Source organism: Nicrophorus vespilloides, unplaced genomic scaffold, assembly GCF_001412225.1.
Source record: "Nicrophorus vespilloides isolate i.1.1-1 unplaced genomic scaffold, Nicve_v1.0, whole genome shotgun sequence".
In the NCBI taxonomy this organism is placed as follows: Eukaryota; Metazoa; Arthropoda; class Insecta; order Coleoptera; family Silphidae; genus Nicrophorus; species Nicrophorus vespilloides.
In genome coordinates, this window is record NW_017100070.1 from 5,864 (window position 1) to 16,787 (window position 10,924).

Below are 10,924 nucleotides of genomic sequence, written 5' to 3' on the forward strand. Positions count from 1 at the left end.
TATGAAATAAACTTCACTTGAAAATAAACTCGTATTCTCATTTGTTTTGTTTTCTTTATAAAAAAAAAAAACATATGTTGTGTTTCGTTCTCTTCTACGTCAATCTAAATCCAATTCTGCGAATTGTGTTTTTGCATCACGGCCAAATATTTGCAATCAATCAAAAATAAATTAAAACCAGTTGTAAAAGGCTTTCCAGTGCGTCCGTTATGCGACAATACATATATTTTTTCCGCGTGTGTCGCGATTCTATTGTTGTTGTTGTTGTTGTCGCTCAAGCTCGAGCCAACGCTCGTACGTATTCAAGTACAAAATCAACAATTGTTTTTGACATGCTCGAAACCCTGGATGAAATTGATATTCGCATTTCAGATGCGACCGGCGGTGGAGTTCGATAATTACCAAATTTTATATCATCATCAATTGAAATCGGTTTCCGATCGAGCATATGAATTATTTCTCTGTTTGAAGCTCGTGTAATCTGTAACTGCTGTAGGGTTTCACCCTTCCGTTCCGTTATACAATTAATATTTGAACCATTTAATTGAAATTTCATAGAATACATGCGTGCAATATCTTTACTCAAAAAAATAATTTCGTAATCACTAAATACGATAATCAAATTGAAATTTATGTTGCAATTGAAATAACTAGAATTATTTTTCTAAAAATTAAAAAAGTGTAATTAAGAAATTGTGTAGTGTGTAGTTTATTAATTTCTATTCATGCAAATTAATCTAAATTTTACCTAAAATTCAAATATTTTATAAAATTATAATTAATAACAGCAATAAATCTATTAGACCTTTTTCAAATAGTCCGGAATATTGGCGAAATCAATTACCCGCACTCTGCGAGGTAATACCTGGAGCATCCACAAGTTTATTAACTTATTAATTATAAGTTTTATTGCTGAAAAACATCTTATTAAATTGTGCAATAATAAAATAAATTGTTTTCAATATTCATTATAATAAAACTTTGTTGTAACTAAATTTGTTAATATCTATATAATATTGTTAAACTGGAATCTAAATTACTGCAGAGAGTTATGTTAAACAATCTAGTGTGACAAAGGAGGGTTCCTATGTAGCCTGCAGATGTTTGTTTAATCAGTAACTATGAACATTGCGCATTTACCTCTATAATTAATTGCTTACAGTGTAGATCTTAATATTAAATTTAGTATAACAATTTCGTAATGCAATCAAGTTGGAACAGTTGATTTTCGGTGAGCGTTTAGCTTTAAATATAAAATGGAAAAGTAGTTTCGTGAAATTAATTTGTCAACAGGTTATTTGGTGGACTTGAAAAGAGCAGGAGATCGAAGCAAAGATTAAAGCTGATTATCGTGGGAGTATCTTGATGACGCAAAGTTTAAGGGCAATAGCAGGAGCTATTGAGATGATAAAAGCGGATGAATGAAGAAACTTTGTTGAACCTAATGAAAGCCTCGAGCCTGTTTTTTTTCTCTATACTTTTCTTCTGTTTTACTTCGGGTTATATAACTCTCTCTCGAATATATTTTGTATTTGTTTGTAAAGATGTTGCGACACTCTTAAATGAAATTAGTAAAGAGAAACTCTTGATTTTAGCTGAAATTTAATTTAATACATCATTTCTCAAAAAATGCTTAATCAATGTTATTTAAAACCAATTAATATAATTGAGATCAAATGATATTACATCACAGATCAAATATTGAATAATGTAAGATTTGGATTGATTGGAATTTTGTTATGTAAGAGTCAGTATACAGCAAAATCTCTCATAGTGCGGCTAATCGGATCCTTTAATATAATAACTGCATCTTTTGAAACCGGACTAAACAAGGACTTTAAAATCGGTTAAAAATAAACAGCACAAAAGGAAACTTACCTTTATAGAAAAAAACGATGATTTATATATAAGAAATAATTATGTGTACTAATGTTTTTAGAATTTATTTTCATTATTCTCAGTTAAAATTTAGTTTGTTGTGAAATTTTCAAACAGTGCTATATTGAATCTAGACTGATCGAAACCGTACTATTTGAGGTATTGCTGTGTTTATTAAGCAGTTAATTATTAACAGAATTACTTTTTTCTAATTTAGAATTAATTATAAAAAAAATATGTACTAATAGCATGTTGTGATTTTGATGTAAATTTTAAATGTAGTAATTTTGGGTTAAACGAGACTTCGGTTGTAAGCTATTGAATTAGTTGTTTTTTTGTAGTTTAGTTTTATTTATATTTCTTTTTACTATTAGTACGGTGTTCGGATAATAATGCAGTTTTGCCGATAACGATTAATAATGGAGCCCGGCAGTCGAAGCGCTCCCGCAAAGCTTACATAATTTATTAAGGCCCGTTCGAAATATCACAGACGGCCTTGGGGGGTTTATGTTTTAATTAATTATTAATTGGCTCCGTCGAAGTTGTGTAATGCAGTTGAAACCTTCTACGGACGGGAACCCCAAAAAGCCGTCGACCGTCTACGATCCACGCATCCTACAAAGGCTTGCTTCCTACATGTTAGATATCTGCCATTTCCTTAATTACCATGATACATAATATTATCAAAATGTGAGCTTACACTTTCAAAACTAAATATATATTTTCGTATATTAACTTAACTTTTGATGGTAAATAATACCTAAGTTCATAAAGAAAGATATAACTTAAAAGTATACAAAATTTGAGTAACTTATTTCAAATTCTGAAATTTTAACTATTTTTTCAAATAATTGCATACACACTTTCTACCCTCAACATAATCTTAAAGACAAATGAAGTTCTAGTTATGAGTCTTAAACAATATAATAGGAAGGACTTATGATCTATGAAATTAACTTTGCATTAATAATACGTTATTAAAACCTATACAGCAAGGAATATATAATTATAAATAATAAGTAGTCTACAAATTAATATACTTAAGAAAGACATATCTAAATGTAATGAAAATTATTCGCTTTTTTACAAAAAATATGAATACAAAATACTAACTAATTATTAAATATTCTATCAGAAATATAAATGTATAATTTAAGAAAATCAATAAATCATGTTAGATTGGATAAATATTGACAAAGAAGTTTGTATATCATCAAAATGTAAAAAAAATGCAATTTTTATTCAATCATCTATATCGATACGTATATAAAAGTCTGATTTAATATTATTTAAACAAAAGCTAATTAACTGCTTCCATTTATTTCCTTTTCTCAATTAATTTTGAGTTAATATTAAACTTGGAGAGTAGAAAATATATTAAATCATTTCTTTTTATACTTTGACATGAATGTGAACCCTCGTCTGCTTCGGGACTGAACTGATTGAAAGGTTTGATAAAAATATTTTATTTAGAGCAGATGGTATCGTCATAACATATTTTATACAATATAAGATTTAAAATCATTGCCTTTTTAAATATAGTAAATATTTTAGTAAATTATTATAAAACTAATATTCTCGTGGCGTCTGCTAAGAATATTTTGCTGTTAAATTTTCAACGAATTACTCTAAAATATGCTTTTACAAAAGGTCAGTCAGTATGACGAAAGTATATAAGTCTGGGTTGTCTCACCTTTCCAATTTTAAAATTTATGGTTGATTTGAACTCATTTGTGACTTATAGACGCCACGTGAGTAACGGAATGTTGTCTATTAATTCATAATATAGTATTGTATTTTATTCCTATTTACGTGAACCTTTTTATTAGTTATAAAATGAACTACTAATAAACAAGTTGAAATGACTAATCAATTCGATTAAATTTTCAAACATTATTAATTTGAAGACTACCATTGTTGTCTGAATTAAGAGTGAATTGTTTTAATTGTGAGCCCAATTAGTGCGTTTCTTTTCCGTCGATTTGCTACAACTCATTTAAAACTGCGATTAATTGTAACGCTCATTGGTGGCAATTGGCATAGTTGATAAATTTCGTATCACGCAATTTACGAGGACCGTTCTGCCATTCTTAATGGAGTCATAAAGTTTTCCCGAAATATGGCCTAATTACTTGGAGTTCGGAGGTTTATGAGGGATGGGCATGCAACGGTTGTGCACTACTCCACCCACACTCCAGCCCATCCGCATTGAGATGATCTAAACGGTTCATTTAATTTACTGAACACCGGATACATACATACATACATCCACAAACATACAAACAAGCTCGAGTTCTATACATATGTATGGTTCTGCGCATCCACACACACTAGACTTGAATACACCCCTTTGTAAATAATCCGAATTGTATTAAATTGCTAATGGTATATGGATGCGACTGCATTGCAATTTATCACCACTTTGTGGTATACTTTATTCTTCTTAACTATACTTTTGGGATGCTCTTATTTTAGGTCATCTCTAGGGTACATTTTTGCCTCGTAGTTTCTAATTAATGTATAGCCTAATGTTCAAGAAAAACGAGTCTAAAAGCACCATCTTAAATTAATAAGCATCCTGTCTCTTATATAAAATACATCATCACGGTTTCGATCTTTGGAGACATACAGATACAGTATTTTTTGGAAATAAGTCAAGTAACTATAATTATCTTGAAATATTTTTTTGTAAAAGTTTCAACAATAAGTAATAAGTGTCTGCTTGTATGATATGTATAATTTTAGCATTTGCCAAATCAATTGTTTCGAAGCATCTGCTGGATTCTGTACAAACACTTGCCGTGTTTAAAATCGCGTCCCTAATGGTTGCTGGAAATAGGTCAGAGGACAATCCAAATGGCGTTGTTCGCATTGCTTCCAGGTTACTGGGCTTTCCTAGCTATTTATTCCATTTTCCATCCTCTTATATCAGATGCAGAGTTGTTTCGCAACGGAATCTTCTCCCGATTCAAAACAAAGAAGTAATTAAGTAAAGCTGCAGATTTAAAATCTCGTCGGAGGCGATTTTCAGTTAATCCACGGAAAGAAACTATATATGCACTTGTTTGTATTCATTAACGAGCGCTGTGTGCCTTCGGGGCGCGAACTTTATAGCAAAACTTCAACATAAGTTGCTGTATAAATATATATGCGAAATCGCTTTATGGTAAGCGATTTATCTATTATTATAATCGAGTTATTGTGGACCGCGTTAGGTTTAAATTTCGGATTCATCCGAAGGCATTAAGGCGTAATTTAAAAGTACGGAAGTTTAACCGTAAAATACGAGCGGTGGCTGTGGCATCGGTGGAAGCGGCGGCAGCGGCAGTAGCGGCCAGGTAAGTAAATTATTATTACCCCCCAAGAAACTTTGACGACTTGCTGGTAACGCAAATGCACAGCTCGGTTTACTCGCCGACCATATCATAAAATCTGCTTGATTCTCCAACACACAACATGCTTTTAAAACCTAGTTTATTTTAACTTAATCTAATAAAAAAATACAATTTATATAGTTGATGAAGATGTGATGGTTAATAGTAATTAGTATGATTGATACAATTTGACAAAAATAATAATTAAATAACATTAATTATTCTTATCTTCCAATATTGTACAGAATTTATAATTGATTCAGCAACTAAACTGTTGTCATCACCATAACTAGTTAATTTTAGTGATCTTCCTGCTAGCCTTAGGTATACCTTCCTTCATAAAGCCAATGTTAGTTGATAATCTCATAGATATCATAATTACTGAAGAACCAAGGTGTTTTTGACTGGAATTATTTCGATGCTCGTATTGCAGGTAGATCCCCAATATTAGATGCCATAGGTTTTATAATTGCCTTAAATATAAAAACTTTTTTAATAGAGTTGTACGAGTATGTTCCTATTAGCCAATGTAGTTTTTTTTAACCCTCAAACCCATTTGTTTTCAGTTGGTTACGATGTGCTTACACCAAGTAAGGGGTCAATATAAGTTAGAAGTAAATTACCCCAAAAGTGAATTCTTAAAGTAATGAATTGAAGATTTCAATAAAGTGGATATTATTTGATAAGTAATGCAAAGTCTGTACTCAGAACTTTATCCATTGTATATGAATATAACAGTACCTCTCATAGTTCGACTTCGATTAGTCCGAATTAACTATACGAAAATTGGATGATTAATAGTAATTTTTATAATTTACTTACGAAAGCTATCAAATATTTGTTCTTTATAGATTTCTTATGAAATAATACGTTATATTCATCTTTATTCAACTACCAAACTTTTTTTTTATAAAGTTTTCTATCGTATTCAATAATTCTCATAATAATATAAACCAGCGAAAGGTTAATAATAATTTCTATAATTCACTTACAATATTTTACCATAATTTAGCGTTCGATAGCTTCTATAATTCCTGAAAATAAATTGAGGAAGAAAGGATGATTAATAGCAATTTGTATAATTGTTACGTAGTTTTGGTGATAACGTGTACAAATGACGCTCAGTTAGGTGTTGATTGCGGTTAAGCCTCGTAATCAATGAATTATAATTTCAACGGACATCGCTTTGCAGTGGCAGTTCTATTTATTTAACTAACTGATGAGATTTATTGCTGTAAACAGGTAGCATCTACGGGGAGAAGGTTGTTGTATTCCTGATGTCCGTGCAATAAGCCAATCGTGGACAATCATACCGGTCCACCGGATATGATCAAAACGAAAAAGGTTGTAGTATTCCAGAAGTCTCAGAGATTTGCCGCTGTTGGACAGTCGCATCGGCGATAATTTTCATGACTCCGTTGATTTTGGTGTAAGGGGTGCAGCTTGTAGATGATGTTTGTCGATGTTATTGATGAATAGGTGAAGATGGAGGTAAAGAAGAGTAACGAAGGATAGCTTTTACATTGTCTTGGAGACCTTTGAACAATATTTATCCACGTTTCTTTATTCCAGGCTGCAAAAGACATATGTAATAATATAGATCCAGTAATATCGCCAAATTGCATGTTATTTTAATAAATGCATTTGCAAAATATGCATACTTACACATATATATGTAAATTTCAATTTAGGAAAATTGGGGTCTCGTTCCGTGCGAGGGTAATCAGTAAAAATTGATTTTTCTCAATTCGATGTTGTTTCAGGGTGGAAGTGGAATCGATTACGGTTATGCAACAATGACGGTTTTTGGGTTCACAGTTCACATTGGTACTCCGGCAAATTAGATGTAGCAAGTGTGTTCTCGATCTCTATACAGACTTTCCGATCCGTATGGAAGGCCATTATTGGACAATAAGTGGGCCAGTCGGCGCACCGCGAAATCCAATTTTAGCTCTGAAAGTTACAGCAAAAAAGTAAATATCTATATATACCAAAAGAGAGGAAGATAATAAAGAGGCATGAATGGAGAATAATAATAAGAATAAAAAATAATATTTGCCCTTTGGTTCAGAGAAAGAGATAATACAAAAAAAACGAAATTATTTTATGTGCTACTTCCTACTTACTGTATGCACACCTAGGCAGAAGGAAAGAAGGAACGTTTTCGATAACGACGAACCAAATTTAATTCGAATCCTGCAGTTCAAAGGATCGCCCTCGAAATGATGATGGGGGTTGTATAAATGAGTACCGCTACGTGACGATCAGAATGCCTGATTGTTATTTTACTGGAACAGTGTTCAACATTAATTGAATCATTACCTCATCGAAATTGTCGCACGCCTTTTTAAACACAGCAATTACTGGCTGACCGAGCCACTTCTAACTTCTTTCCAACAATATTTTCATTTGGGAATACTCACTCCAATTATAAATATTTGTGTTTAAATTGACTGTTAAATATAATGGTTCGATTTTCTCACTATAACAAATGACACATCCCGCATAGTTGCACACATCGCCGCCTGCATATTGATTAAAACATCAAATATCTGACGTATTTGAAACAATGTACTAAATTTCCGATTAGCGTAAAATCACCAATGTTTGGTTGCCTTAGTTTTAGACAGTTTCGTTTTTTTTTTCTCAATTCTGTTCCGTCGCGAATTCATGTTTCTTGACTTTCTGTGTCTGTGCTGTGTATATATAGACGGGGTGGGGTGATGGAAGTTTTCAAATGGTGATTTAATGAGGAGAGCTTGAAAGAGATTTTGATTCAGATTGTAAAAGTATAAGGTAAATCTAAATTAACAAAAATTAATTAATCCGCTAATAATTGCAAATATTTCAATAATAATAATATCAGAATTTATAGTTCCTTATTAAAAATTATTTATTTTTTTGACATTTCTGAATGTCAATGTAATTTTTTTTTTTTTCGAATTATTACAATGAAGATATGATTTATTATTTGGTCTTAAAATGTATTTTTTTTCCTAAAATATCGTTGTTCTTCACGATGTCTTCGTTGCTAATAAGATTTTAAAGAAATCTTCAAGTTCTAACATCTTTTTCATCGATATTTTGATTGATTCACATATCTGAATAACTTCATTTCTAATTTCTTGAATTTTATTTTCTTAGCTTTAACCATAAATTGGTATTTTTTTTTATGTTAAAAGGGGATTCACAATGCGGACTTCGTTATATCAAAGCTTCGTTATAAGAAGTATACCTGTATTATAAATTTATAATAAGATAGAAAATTTCATAATAAGGTACTTTAGAAAATAAAATCTGCTGAAATCATTATTAATTAAAAAATCTGTTTTCAAAACTCATTGACTCATTGACAAATATAATCAACATTAAATAAACAATATTTTTAGAATAATATAATAAAATAGGATCAATTTATGTGCTTCTATCTTTTCGGTAACTTTTATAAATATTAGAGGAATGACGTTCTTTAACTTGTTATATACTATAAAGTTAATGTTATTAATTGCGCGTATGTTCAAAAGTTTAGTAATTTTTTAAAGTTAAGTTTTTGGTATGACAAATTGATTAACGAATGGAAATATACAATTATTTAATTAAACTAGAAACTTATCGGGTATTATAAATATAACATTTGAGTAGCGAGGTGTGTAAAGGGTAGGAGGGTGGGTGTTAGTGTTGCAACCGCACCACCCACGGCTTAATTAATCCCAATTAACATGCACGTATGTGTATCTACATTACATAATAAGCTTTGTGCAAACCTAATGGATTGCAACACACTGCCATTAACACTATGCATTACCGACCACATATTATATACTGTAGTCCTCGCTACAAAAGAGCACACTATCAAACAAATGAAAATCTAAAGAAAATTAGCAGCATGAAAGAGAGATGTCTGATTTTCAGCACGTCGCATTGCTTTCAGCAATTGGTGCCAAGAGATTTAAATTCGCAAATTGCTCTCATGTCTTGGCACGCGTAATTGGTAATAATCGGGCGAACTGTCTAACTCCATTATCTACGTAAGCGCAAAACTATGCAAAACTCGCCAAAACTCCCATCGCGTAACTCCAATCTGATTTCCTTTCCAATACTTTAAACAACGCTTAATAACAATATCAATTTAGTATTCACATTAGAGTGATGGTTTGGTATAGATGATGATTCAAAAAGCATATTCATAAATCAATGGCGCATCGTTATTGATAATAATTAACGGGATTTATTAGAAATGAGAACAACACGTATTATCCATTTGGCATGATGCGGCTTTAATTATGCTAAAACCCGCGCACAATAAATAAATACAGTACGCGATTTCGATTCTCAAACGAAAATTATATAAACATACATCCATAAATTCGGAACGTGACGGTTTTAATGTCCGCCGATAAATTAGGCTTTTAATAAATGTTAAATCATAAGTGTATTATAGCCCACTTTCCGCTTTTGGTTGCATAGATAGTAGAAGCCGACCAATAAACGCAAATCAATTTGGTCCTTTGTAGTTCACAGCTTGTCCTATTTAAAATTATTATATAATTAAACATGCGGACAGTCACAGGTTAATTGTTTATAATTCGTCCTTGTTCTGTACACTTTTACTCTATTACTCTGCTCGTCCGCTCATTTTTATACATTTTTAAATAAAACACGAGACACGTATTTTTATACACGAAATGGAAACCACTTCAGCTGCAAATTACATTTTATGTTCAACTACTACGTGCAAATGAAGAGTTGGACTCAAAATATTAGCACAAAAGAATTATAACATACATTCAACTCATTTTCAGTTTAATTTTATAAGTTTTTCTTAATACTTTTTATATTCATAATAATTTAAATTATGTTTTAATTACATATGCGGATGTAACAGTTTCCAAAAAGTATAACAGTTATCTAACATATTTAAACAAACAGTAACTTTATGGCTTATATTTCGAATACTTACCCTTATTCATAACCATCTTTTGTAGGCACATTACTCATGAGTTATAAATAATCATTTAGGTAATAGTACATTAATAGTTTAGAATTATCGTAATGATTTTGATTTAATTTAATTAAATACGTATCAATTTATTTAAAACATATGTTTCGATCTATTTTGACCAAAATAATTGTTACATGTACATTTTCTATAAAAATGGGAATTACATTTTTCAAAAATGCAACGTTAACAAATATTTGTATGCAAATGTAAACACGTCATGCCATCATTTATCGTGATTATTTCACTAAAATCCGACATATTTTCAACGCATTTTTTTTTTAATTTAAAACTAAATTATTTTTTCATACAAAATAAAAATTTACATCATTTTTCTAATTTTACTGATAAAACAATTTATAAGTAATGACATTTGTTAGTTATGAATCGATCAATTAATAAAAATATATAATATTTTTTAGTTAAAGAATGCAAAACTTATTTATATAATCATAAACACATATGAAATTAATTGCCGAATTTTTTGTATCATAAGACGCCAAGTTTGCATATCAATTGCAAAAGGCAACTTTTTGCTGTTTTTTAGTATTTACTATTTATAATATTAGTTTATATAAATCTGGTTTAACTACATTTTATTTATACTTTTTGATGCTCTGCGATTCCACTATTTCCTTTGATTGTGAATCTGCTACTATCCTTAACACTGTCA

At 30.6% G+C, this 10,924-nt stretch overlaps 1 long non-coding RNA gene across 1 annotated transcript; it reads right to left on the bottom strand.

Moving 5' to 3' along the window:
- Window positions 1-6,270: 6,270 nt before the first annotated feature.
- On the bottom strand, window positions 6,271-7,474 carry LOC108566818. The gene is made up of 3 exons (XR_001891223.1): window positions 7,379-7,474; window positions 6,918-7,205; window positions 6,271-6,825 (listed from the first exon to the last, which is right to left on the bottom strand). It is a non-coding gene; the product is annotated as an uncharacterized LOC108566818 (long non-coding RNA).
- Window positions 7,475-10,924: the final 3,450 nt, after the last annotated feature.